The sequence below is a fragment of the Myxine glutinosa genome, chromosome 10 (genome assembly GCF_964187855.1).
Source record: "Myxine glutinosa chromosome 10, kmMyxGlut1.1, whole genome shotgun sequence".
Lineage (NCBI taxonomy): Eukaryota > Metazoa > Chordata > Myxini > Myxiniformes > Myxinidae > Myxine > Myxine glutinosa.
The window spans coordinates 55,972,246-55,984,717 of NC_136270.1; the positions used below are offsets into that span (position 1 = coordinate 55,972,246).

At 54.4% G+C, this 12,472-nt stretch overlaps 1 protein-coding gene across 5 annotated transcripts in view; it reads right to left on the bottom strand.

Moving 5' to 3' along the window:
• SCAP (SREBF chaperone) overlaps window positions 1-6,061 on the bottom strand; it is a 122,970-nt gene extending 116,909 nt beyond the window's left edge. For 3 of the 5 annotated variants that reach the window (XM_078785688.1, XM_078785685.1, XM_068127755.2), the window contains exon 1: window positions 5,819-6,049. The gene's annotated coding sequence lies outside the window, so the exon portion shown is untranslated. Of the gene's footprint in view, window positions 1-5,818 lie in introns of all 5 variants that reach the window. The other 2 variants (XM_078785691.1, XM_068127756.2) reach the window with 1 other exon arrangement.
• Between the last annotated feature and the right edge of the window lie 6,411 nt (window positions 6,062-12,472).

Genomic DNA, 12,472 nt, shown 5'->3' on the forward strand with positions numbered 1-12,472 from the left:
AGCCCTGGAAAGGCGAGAGCGGGCATGCCCGGACGCTCTGGGCGAGCCCTGGAAAGGCGAGAGCGGGCATGCCCGGGCGTTCTGGGCGAGCCCTGGAAAGGCGAGAGCGGGCATGCCCGGGAGGTTCGGGCGAGCCTAGGAACAGCGAGTCCGGGCATGCCCGGGAGAGGCGCGTCTGGGCCCGTCCGGACGAGCCCGGCATGGCGATTGCGCCCTGGCCGCGTCCTGGCAGGTGCAAGGCGATTGTGTACACCCAGCGGTAACCGCTACACATGCCCCTCCAGAATCGACCTGCACCGGCAGGGTCAATTTAAGGGGGGGGTCCGATGTGGTGGTGGGTGGTCGAGCGGGGGGAACTGTGGACGGGGGGCGGCCTCGCCGCGGAGGAAGGGCCAACCGTGGTGGTCGGTCGACTTCCACGTGCGCCGGCTTGAGGCGGTCCACAGAAATCCGGTCCGACCGGCCGCCGAAGTCGACGACGAATGACTTGTCGCCCCGTCGCAGGACCCGGAAGGGCCCGTCGTACGGCGGCCGGAGTGGCCCCCGGTGTGCGTCATGATGCACAAAGACGTACTCCGCTGTGCGAAGCGCCGGGGGGACGTAGGACTGGGGGCCACCGTGGCGGGACGTTGGCACGGGGGCAAATCGTCGGGCGGCCTCCTGGAGGTCCGAGCGCTGGCGTGCGGCGGACCAGGGACTGGTAGCGTCGGGCACGAACTCGCCCGGGACGCGGAGCGCCTGGCCATAGACAAGCTCGGCGGCGGACGCCCGGAGGTCCTCCTTGGGGGCCGTGCGGAGGCCCAAAAGGACCCACGGCAGCCGGTCGGCCCAACCGTCGTCCTGAAGGCCGGCCAAGAGTGCGGCCTTCATGGAGCGGTGAAACCGCTCGCACAACCCGTTGGCTTGGGGGTGGTAGGCCGTGGTGCGGTGCAGAGTGACTCCCAACGAGCGGGCGACCGCGCCCCAAAGTTCGGACGTGAACTGTGGGCCGCGGTCGGACGAGATGTCCGCCGGTGCACCGAAGCGCGCGACCCAGGTGGCGATGAACGCCTGCGCCACGTCGGCGGTGGTGGTGGAGGTGAGGGGCACGGCCTCCGGCCACCTGGTGGTCCTGTCCACCATGGTGAGCAGGTGGGTGAACCCCCGCGATGGGGGCAGGGGACCCACCAGGTACACGTGGACGTGGTCGAAACGCCGTTCAGGCACGGTGAAAGGTGCCAGCGGGGCCTGGGTGTGGCGGTGGACCTTGGCCCGCTGGCAGGCCGTGCAGGCGTTGGCCCAGTCGCGGACGTCCCGTCGAAGGCCGTGCCAGACGAAACGCGCCGACACCAGCTTCTGAGAAGCTTTCCGGCCCGGGTGAGAAAGGCCGTGGATGGAGGCGAAGATGCGGCGCTGCCAGGTAACGGGCACGATGGGGCGAGGCTGGCCCTGGGAGACGTCGCAGAGCAGGACAGTGTCCGCGAAGGGGATGTCGGCCAGGCGGAGGCCCGTGTCCGCCGCCCGGAGGGCCTGCACCGTGGTGTCGGTGGTCTGGTCAGCCGCCATGAGCGCGAAGTCCACGCCGAGGTGGACCGCGTTCGCGCTGGCCCGAGAAAGACAGTCGGCCACGGCGTTGTCTTTGCCGGCGACGTGTCGGATGTCCGTGGTAAATTCCGACACGGCGGAGAGGTGGCGCTGCTGGCGGGCCGACCACGGCTCCGTGACTTTGGCCATTGCGTAAACCAATGGCTTGTGGTCGACGAAAGCCGTGAATGGGCGGCCCTCCAGGAGGTGGCAGAAATGGCGAACGGCCAGGAATAGACCGAGCAGCGCGTGGTCGAACGTACTGTATTTTAACTCGTTCGGCCGGAGTTGCCGGCTGAAAAAAGCGAGTGGCTGCCAAACCCCGTCCACCCATTGTTCATGGACGGCGCCCACCGCGTAGTTGGAGGCGTCCGTAGTGAGGGCGATGGGCGCGTTGAGCACCGGGTGAGCCAGCAGCGTTGCGTCGGCGAGGGCCCGCTTTGCGCTCGCGAATGCCGCGTCCATGGCCGCGGACCAAACGATGTCATGCTTGGCCGGCTTGCCCCGGAGGGCCTCGTAAAGGAGCCGCATGAGCTGAGCAGCGCGGGGCACGAATCGGTGATAAAAATTCACCATGCCGAGGAACTCTTGGAGGGCCTTGATGGAGCGGGGACGCGGGAACGTGGTGATGGCCTCGACCTTGGTCGGCAGCGGCACGGCCCCGGTCTTGGTGATGCGGTGGCCCAAAAAGTCAACGGTCGCCGTGCCGAAGTGGCATTTGGCCGGGTTGACAATTAAGCCGTGCTCGCTGAGGCGACCGAACAGTGTTCGGAGGTGGAGGAGGTGCTCGGCCCGGGACGTGCTGGCGACGAGGATGTCGTCCAGGTAAACGAAAAGGAACGGCAGGTCACGCAGCACGCCGTCCATCAAGCGCTGGAATGCCTGAGCCGCGTTCTTGAGGCCAAACGGCATCCTCAAAAATTCGAACAGGCCGAACGGCGTGATGACGGCCGTCTTCGGGACGTCGGCCGGCCGGACAGGGACCTGGTGGTATCCCAGTATCAGGTCAATTTTTGAAAATATGACCCGTCCCGCCAAACGGGCGGAAAAGTCCTGGATGTGCGGGATCGGGTACCTGTCGGGGGTGGTAGCATCGTTGAGGCGGCGGTAGTCGCCACACGGGCGCCATCCGCCCCCCGGCTTTGGCACGATGTGCAGTGGTGAGGCCCACGCGCTACCGGAGCGCCGCACGATGCCGAGGCGCTCCAACGCGTCGAACTCGGCCTTTGCCACGGCGAGCTTGGCCGGGTCGAGGCGGCGGGCCCTGGCGTAGACCGGCGGGCCCGTAGTGGGTATGTGGTGCTCGATCCCATGTCGCACTGCGACGGCCGAAAACATCGGCCGCGTAAGGGCCGGGAATTCCGCGAGCAGGCGAGCGAACTCGTTCGCCATTGGGAGGGCGCATGCCAGTTCGGTCGGCGCGGAGCTGCTCATCGTACATGCCAGGGAGCTGAAGGTCTCGGCGTTGACAAGGCGACGTCGTTTGACGTTGACCAGCAGCCCGTGCGCGCAGAGGAAGTCGGCGCCCAGCAAAGCCATGGGGATGCTGGCGGTCACAAAGGTCCACTGAAAGCGCTGGCTGCTGAAGCAGAGGGTGACGTTGCGCGGGCCGAAAGTGTGTATGGCCGATCCATTAGCAGCGACCAAAGAGGGGCCGCAAACGGCGTTCCGCCTGTCCTGCTCGGAGGCGGGTATGACGCTCAGTTGGGCGCCGGTGTCACAAAGGAAACGCCGCCCGGACACTTTGTCCTTAATAAAAAGCAAGTTGCCCGAGTGGCCGGCGCTCATGGCTGGTAATGAACGCCGGCCCGGCCGTTTCCCGACTTGCCGAAAGTGCACGGGGGTCGGCATGTCCGAGCCTTGTGTCCGAACCTGGCGTGGTAATAACACCATGCCTGGTCAGGTGGAGGTCCCGGCCGTCGTGTTGGAAGTGGTCGGCGCGGCGTGGCGGCCGCCAGTTGCACCGGCAGTTCGGCCTCCAACCGCGCAGGGCGCTCGGGTGTCATGGGCGTCGCCTCGGACGGCGGCGAGCTCCAGGTAGCCACTCCGATGTGCTGGCCCGCCGAGGAGATCTTGTCGGCTTCCCTGGCGAGGGCGCGGGGATCCGTGATCAACGTGCCAGCCAGGGCGAGGCGTACCGGGTTAGGCAGCTGGCGAAGGAACAGCTCGCGGAACAGAAAATCCGGAGAGTGCTCACCGAGCAACGAGAGCATGTAGTCCATGCGCTCGGACGGGCGCGTGACGCCGAGCTCGGGCAGGTCGAGCAGGCGCCGTGCGCGTGCCGCCGGCGAGAGGGCGAAAGCGTCGAGGAGGAGCGTCTTAATCGCGTCATACTTGTCAGCAGCTGGCAGGCGCTCGAGGAGGCTCAGGGCGTGGGCCGCGGTGGCGGAGCCGAGCGCTGCCACGACATGGTGGAAGCGGGTGTCGTCGGCGGTGATGCCTCGCAGGGCGAACTGGGAGTCCGCCTGGGCGAACCAAACAGCCGCGTGAGCCTCCCAGAAGGTAGGCAGTTTAAGAGCCACTGCCGTGTCCATGTTCGGGGTCACCAATGAAGGAGCTGTGCTCCAACGCGAGTCGAAAGGATTGACGCGACCAAAGACGGAAATTCGTCCGAGTTGCTTTATTGCACGTATCAAACTCGGGTACTCTGAAAAGCCCGTTTATCGGGCAGCAATATATATACACATTTATGCCGGAGCGTTTGGCCGGGAAAAGCGAGACCGGGCCTGCCCGGGTGTCAAGGGCGAGTCCTGGAAAGGCGAGTCTGGACCTGCCCGGGCATCCTGGGCGAGCCTTGGAAAGGCGAGGCTGGGCGTGCCCTGACGCTCTGGGCGAGCCCTGGAAAGGCGAGAGCGGGCATGCCCAGGCGTTCTGGGCGAGCCCTGGAAAGGCAAGAGCGGGTATGCCCGGGAAAGACGAGACCGGGCGTGCCCGGGAGGTTCGGGCGAGCCCGGGAACAGCGAGTCCAGGCATGCCCGGGAGAGGCGCGTCTGGGCCCGTCCGGACGAGCCTGGCATGGCGATTGCGCCCTGGCCGCGTCCTGGCAGGTGCAAGGCGATTGTGTTCACCCAGCGGTAACCGCTACAGTATTTTAATAGTCTTGACACTGTTGCAAAATCTCGGTACAAATCCAAGTTGAGTTATAGGAATGGTGAGGATATTCTTCCGGATCCATTTGCATTGAAAGGATGGCAAAACAATCCATCTTGCTGGCCAGATTTGAACTACGGCGACGTGTACACGTACTTGATCGACACACCGGGAATCTACACAAGGGAGTCACTGAAAACATTCAGGTCACAAGAGGCATACAATTTTTTTTAAGTGGTCATGTGAAGCCACTGTGGTATCATGCGATCGGGAATGATGTTCCATTCTGCTTTATCAAAGGCAAAGTTATACCATCACAGCGTCTCAACAACAAACCTAGAACTGCCACTTTAAAACTGCTGGCAGTGATGACCGGTTTACTCGCACACACTTTTGATACAACCCCACTTTCATTGGACATGCTTTGACACAACCCCCTTGGATAAAACCCCGACACACACACACACACATCCCTCCCCCCCCCCCCCACACACACACACACATCCCTCCCCCCCCCCCCCACACACACACACACATCCCCCCTTACACATACACAAACACACACCTCACCTCCAACACACACGCACATATCCACACACACACACACAAACACCCCCACACCCCCCCCCACCCACACACACATCCACACACACACACATTCCCCCTCCCCCCACATGCACACCCCTCCACACATGCACACACACACACACACACCCCTCCACACATACACACACACGCACATCCGCACATACACACACACACACATCCAACCCCCCCCTCCTCCACACGCACACCCCAACCCCCCCCCCTCAACATACACACATATCCACCCCCCCCCCCCCCACACACACACACACATCCCCCCTTACACATACACACACACATACCCCACCCCCAACACACACACACACACACACATATCCACACACACAAACACCCCCCCCCCCCCCCCACACACACACACACATCCACACACACGCACATCCGCACATCCACACACACGCACATCCGCACATCCACACACATGCACATCCGTTTACCTGAAAGCCAAAGAAGCTCTGTTAGAAAACTAAACAAACAAAACAAACCAAAATGACATGCAACTTCTTTTCTTCCTAAAATCAACACAAAGTTAATAACAAAAAAAACTGTAAATTTCACAAACCTGACAAGAAACGTGTGCTACAAACACGAGTGTGCGCTGTTGGGTTCCATTGCTTTCTCCGAATGGCGTTTATCCAAGCCAATCGTTTGGGTTCTTTCTCTGGAATTCTCTAGAAACTTATTGCCGAGTTCTTTTCAAATCTATTTGTGCAATTAACAGCACAGCAGCTCACAGGCATTGTCCTTGAAATGGTGTCACGTCAATGATCGTAAAACTTCCCCACTCAGAGACGGCCGCATGGTTGGTGTTTTGCCAACGAAAACAAAGAGCGCGGTCACGTGATCGGGTACGTGACGTCACGGTAAACATCGCTATTGAAACTCTGAGAAGGTATACAGGGTGGTAGGAGGGGTTTGCTCCCCCCCCCCCCTCCAAATAGGTATTTTTTTCTTTATTTGTTTAAAGCCTTATGATTATGTTGGTATGGTTTTACATGCTGCCCTGTCTTCTAGCAACCACTGAAATTGGTTTAAAATACCTTTAGTCAGTGCAGTATACTGTTTATTCTACCAGGTGAGCGCCAGGTGTATTGCCCCTCTGTGTTTTTCATCTGTTGTCAGCTCGTTGTTTCCTAAATAACAACGTTGGTTTATTTTCGCCTTTCTCTTTTTCTACTTTGTGTGAGTATCAAAAGTTCCCCAAGGAAACAAAACGTTTATTACAAACAGTTACAGAGATTGTCAAATGGTATTTTAATATTTTCGAAAACGTTTCAATTTATGTATCATTCGTATAATCTAGTCCTGAGGACCCCTGTACCCCCCTGTTTTGTGTTTCCATGAGGATCTAGTCCTGAGGACCCCTGTACCCCCCTGTTTTGTGTTTCCATGAGGATCTAGTCCTGAGGACCCCTGTACCCCCCTGTTTTGTGTTTCCATGAGGGTCTAGTCCTGATTACCCCTGTTTTGTGTTTCCATGAGGATCTAGTCGAGGACCCCTGTTTTGTGTTTCCATGAGGATCTAGTCCTGAGGACCCCTGTACCCCCCTGTTTTGTGTTTCCATGAGGGTCTAGTCCTGATTACCCCTGTTTTGTGTTTCCATGAGGATCTAGTCGAGGACCCCTGTTTTGTGTTTCCATGAGGATCTAGTCCTGAGGATCCCTGTTTTGTGTTTCCATGAGGATCTAGTCCTGAGGACCCCTGTACCCCCCTGTTTTGTGTTTCCATGGGGATCTAGTCCTGAGGACCCCTGTAAACCCCTGTTTTGTGTTTCCATGGGGATCTAGTCCTGATTACCCCTGTTTTGTGTTTCCATGAGGATCTAGTCGAGGACCCCTGTTTTGTGTTTCCATGAGGATCTAGTCCTGAGGACCCCTGTTTTGTGTTTCCATGAGGATCTAGTCCTGAGGACCCCTGTTTTGTGTTTCCATGAGGATCTAGTCCTGAGGACCCCTGTAACCCCTGTTTTGTGTTTCCATGGGGATCTAGTACTGAGGACCCTGGTAACCCCTGTTTTGTTTCCATGTGGATCTAGTCCTAAGGACCCTTGTTTTGTGTTTCCATGAGGATCTAGTCCTGAGGACTCCTATTCCCCCTATTTTGTGTATTAGTGAGGATTTAGTCCTGAGGACTCCTATACCCCCTATTTTGTGTGTCAATGGGGATCGACAGGCCTGAGGACACTTATACCCCTGTTTTGTGTATTAATGAGGATCTAGTCCTGAGGACCCCTGTACCCCCCTGTTTTGTGTTTCCATGAGGATCTAGTCCTGAGGACCCCTGTACCCCCCCTGTTTTGTGTTTCCATGAGGGTCTAGTCCTGAGGACCCCTGTACCCCCCTGTTTTGTGTTTCCATGAGGATCTAGTCCTGAGGACCCCTGTAACCCCTGTGTTGTGTATTAATGGGATCTAGTCCTGAGGACCCCTGTACCCCCCTGTTTTGTGTTTCCATGAGGATCTAGTCCTGAGGACCCCTGTACCCCCCTGTTTTGTGTTTCCATGAGGGTCTAGTCCTGAGGACCCCTGTACCCCCCTGTTTTGTGTTTCCATGAGGATCTAGTCCTGAGGACCCCTGTACCCCCCCTGTTTTGTGTTTCCATGAGGATCTAGTCCTGAGGACCCCTGTACCCCCCCTGTTTTGTGTTTCCATGAGGATCTAGTCCTGAGGACCCCTGTTTTGTGTTTCCATGAGGATCTAGTCCTGAGGACCCCTGTACCCCCCCTGTTTTGTGTTTCCATGAGGATCTAGTCCTGAGGACCCCTGTAACCCCTGTGTTGTGTATTAATGGGATCTAGTCCTTAGGACCCCTGTACCCCCCCTGTTTTGTGTTTCCATGAGGATCTAGTCCTGAGGACCCCTGTACCCACCCTGTTTTGTGTTTCCATGAGGATCTAGTCCTGAGGACCCCTGTACCCCCCCCCCTGTTTTGTGTTTCCATGAGGATCTAGTCCTGAGGACCCCTGTAACCCCTGTTTTGTGTATTAATGGGATCTAGTCCTGAGGACCCCTGTACCCCCCCTGTTTTGTGTTTCCATGAGGATCTATTCCTGAGGACCCCTGTACCCCCCCTGTTTTGTGTTTCCATGAGGATCTAGTCCTGAGGACCCCTGTACCCCCCCCCCCTGTTTTGTGTTTCCATGGGGATCTAGTCCTGAGGACCCCTGTACCCCCCTGTTTTGTGTATTAATGGGATCTAGTCCTGAGGACCCCTGTAACCCCTGTTTTGTGTTTCCATGAGGATCTATGCCTAAGGATCCCTGTTTTGTGTTTCCATGAGGATCTAGTCCTGAGTACCCCTGTACCCCCCCTGCTTTCTGTTCCCATGAGGATCTAGTCCTGAGGACTCCTATACCCCCTATTTTGTGTTTCCATGGGGATCTAGTCCTGAGGACCCCTGTACCCCCCCCCTGCTTTCTGTTCCCATGAGAATCTAGTCCTGAGGACTCCTATACCCCCTATTTTGTGTTTCCATGGGGATCTAGTCCTGAGGACCCCTGTACCCCCCTGTTTTGTGTATTAATGGGGATCTCGTCCTGAGGACCCCTGTAACCCCTGTTTTGTGTTTCCATGAGGATCTAGTCCTAAGGATCCCTGTTTTGTGTTTCCATGAGGATCTAGTCCTGAGGACCCCTGTAAACCCTGTTTTGTGTTTCCATGAGGATCTAGTCCTGAGGACCCCTGTTTTGTGTTTCCATGGGGATCTAGTCCTGAGGACCCCTGTAAACCCCTGTTTTGTGTTTCCATGGGGATCTAGTCCTGATTACCCCTGTTTTGTGTTTCCATGAGGATCTAGTCGAGGACCCCTGTTTTGTGTTTCCATGAGGATCTAGTCCTGAGGACCCCTGTTTTGTGTTTCCATGAGGATCTAGTCCTGAGGACCCCTGTTTTGTGTTTCCATGAGGATCTAGTCCTGAGGACCCCTGTAACCCCTGTTTTGTGTTTCCATGAGGATCTAGTCCTAAGGACCCCTGTTTTGTGTTTCCATGAGGATCTAGTCCTGAGGACCCCTGTTTTGTGTTTCCATGAGGATCTAGTCCTGAGGACCCCTGTAACCCCTGTTTTGTGTTTCCATGGGGATCTAGTACTGAGGACCCTGGTAACCCCTGTTTTGTTTCCATGTGGATCTAGTCCTAAGGACCCTTGTTTTGTGTTTCCATGAAGATCTAGTCCTGAGGACCCCTGTACCCCCTGTTTTGTGTATTAATGGGATCTATTCCTGAGAACCCCTGTAACCCCTGTTTTGTGTTTCCATGAGGATCTAGTCCTAAGGACCCCTGTTTTGTGTTTCCATGAGGATCTAGTCCTGAGGACTCCTATTCCCCCTATTTTGTGTATCAATGGGGATCTAGTCCTGAGGACCCCTGTACCCGCTGTTTTGTGTATTAGTGAGGATTTAGTCCTGAGGACTCCTATACCCCCTATTTTGTGTGTCAATGGGGATCGACAGGCCTGAGGACACTTTTACCCCTGTTTTGTGTATTAATGAGGATCTAGTCCTGAGGACCCCTGTAACCCCTGTTTAGTGTTTCCATGGGGATCTATTCCTGAGGACCCCGGTAACCCCTGTTTTGTTTCCATGAGGATCTAGTCCTAAGGACCCCTGTTTTGTGTTTCCATGAGGATCTAGTCCTGAGGACTCCTATACCCCCTATTTTGTGTATCAATGGGGATCGAGTCCTGAGGACCCCTGTACCCCCTGTTTTGTGTCTCAATGGGGATCGACAGGCCCGAGGACACTTATACCCCTGTTTTGTGTATTAATGAGGATCTAGTTGCAAGTACCCCTATACCCCCTGTTTTGTGTATTAATGAGGATCTAGTTGCAAGTACCCCTATACCCCCTGTTTTGTGTATTGATGGAGATCTATAGTGCCGAGGATCCCTATACCCCCTGTTTTGTGTATTAATTGGGATCTAGGCCCGAGGACACTTATACCCCTGTTTTGTGTATTAATGGAGATCGATAGTCCCCAGGACACTCATACTCCCTGTTTTGTGTTTTAATGGGGATTATTTATTGTTATTACCTTCGCAAAAGCGGAAGGTTATGTTTTGATCGCTGTGTATTTATTTGTACTAGGGCATGCCCGTACTATATCTATATCTAAAATTATATCCCCCCCCTCTATTTACATAAAATGGTTTGGTCCAAAGCGAACGGCTTGCGAGTGGTGACAATCCCCCCCCTCTATTTACATGCAATGGTTTGGTCCAAAGCGAACGGCTTCCGGAGTTTGGTAAAGCAATCGCCATCGCGTGCACAAACGCGCAGGAAAGCGAATGAATCGCAAATTCGTTTTTATTAGTTTTAAAACTTTATTAAAACATAGTTTAACGCCAACATAGTTTGCAAACGTGAAATAAATGAATACGCTCTCAAATGTGCCATCCGAGGCAGAGTGTGTCCTCCACGTTCGGCACACGCGATCGTTCGCTGCTCTCTGATTGGTTGAATCGTTTTTTGGACATAGCTCGGTAAGTAATTGTCCGATTAATATGAAACCTTGAAAAGGCACATCCTCGGGTCCCCAGCAATATACCTGGCAAGTTAAAAGTATATCGGACCCGTGGTTGTCGAGAAACAGCGGTCACAGACAAACGTACAGACGTACAGACAGACAGACAGAGATTACTGGAATTATAGATAGACTAGGGCATGCCCGTACTATATATATGCCCGTACTATATATCTATCTAAAATTATATCCCCCCCCCTCTATTTACATGAAATGGTTTGGTTCATTCGCAACGCCAAAGCGAACGGCGAACGGCTTGCGAGTACAGTGACAATCCCCCCCCTCTATTTACATGAATGGTTTGGTCCATTCGCAACGACCACAGAACCCCCCCTCTATTTACATGCAATGGTTTGGTCCAAAGCGAACGGCTTCCGGAGTTTGGTAAAGCAATCGCCATCGCGTGCACAAACGCGCAGGAAAGCGAATGAATCGCAAATTCGTTTTTATTAGTTTTAAAACTTTATTAAAACATAGTTTAACGCCAACATAGTTTGCAAACGTGAAATAAATGAATACGCTCTCAAATGTGCCATCCGAGGCAGAGTGTGCCCGCCACGTTCGGCACAGGCGATCGTTCGCTGCTCTCTGATTGGTTGAATCGTTTTTTGGACATAGCTCGGTAAGTAATTGTCCGATTAATATGAAACCTTGAAAAGGCACATCCTCAGGTCCCCAGCAATATACCTGGCAAGTTAAAAGTATATCGGACCCGTGGTTGTCGAGAAACAGCGGTCACAGACAAACGTACAGACGTACAGACAGACAGACAGAGATTACTGGAATTATAGATAGATGTCTGTGTGTGTGTGTGTGTGTATGTTATTCGCATAACTCAAAAAGTATTCAACCGAATTGCATGAAATTTGGTGGGATGATTGGTTATTATACTGGACACATTTGATTAGATTTTGGGAGCAATCGGGTCAAAGGTCAAGGTCAAGGTCACGAAAAGGTCAAAATCGTATTTTAGTACAGTACAGAACAGTAGCTGCGGCGAAGGTATGCGCTCTACCGAGTGCCCGTTCTAGTTTATTATATTTATTGTTATTATTATTATTTATTATTTATTATTTATTTATTTATTTATATGTATTTATTATTTATTGATTATTTATTTCTTTTATTGGGCGGGAGATGCAGGAAGTACTGGGGGGGGGGGGGGGGGGTGGAAGGAGGCATTTGAGAAACATGGCATAAAAATGAGCTTGGAGAAGAAGGAGATGATGTGGGTTGGGCAGCAGATAAAACAAGCATTCTGAGTATTGCGCTGCAATACATGTCCCCTCCCGGAAGTCTGTCCTCCGGAAAACTGTTGGGGAAATTACCAAGGGTTATTTATCCACAGGTTAGCCTGGTGTTGGGCTAGCGGCTAGGGTGCCAGCTTAGGATCCGATCCTGGGTTCGAATCCCGGTCGATCGCTGAATTAACGCCAGGGGGGTTGACTCAGCCCGTCATCCCCTTCCGAGGTCGGCAAATTGAGTACCAGTTCACTGGTAATTCCCTGCTTGTCGTAAAAAGGCAGACAAAAAGGGTTGGCGGCAGGAAGGGCATCCAGCCGTAAAACATTGCTTCAAAAAAGGGGACCAACAAAAACAACAACCACGGTCCCCGAAAAAGGCAAACCCCCGCTTTGTGGGGAAAAATGGCTTCTAAAGGTGGTTTTTTTTTGGGGTTTTTTTTAATTCACAGGTTC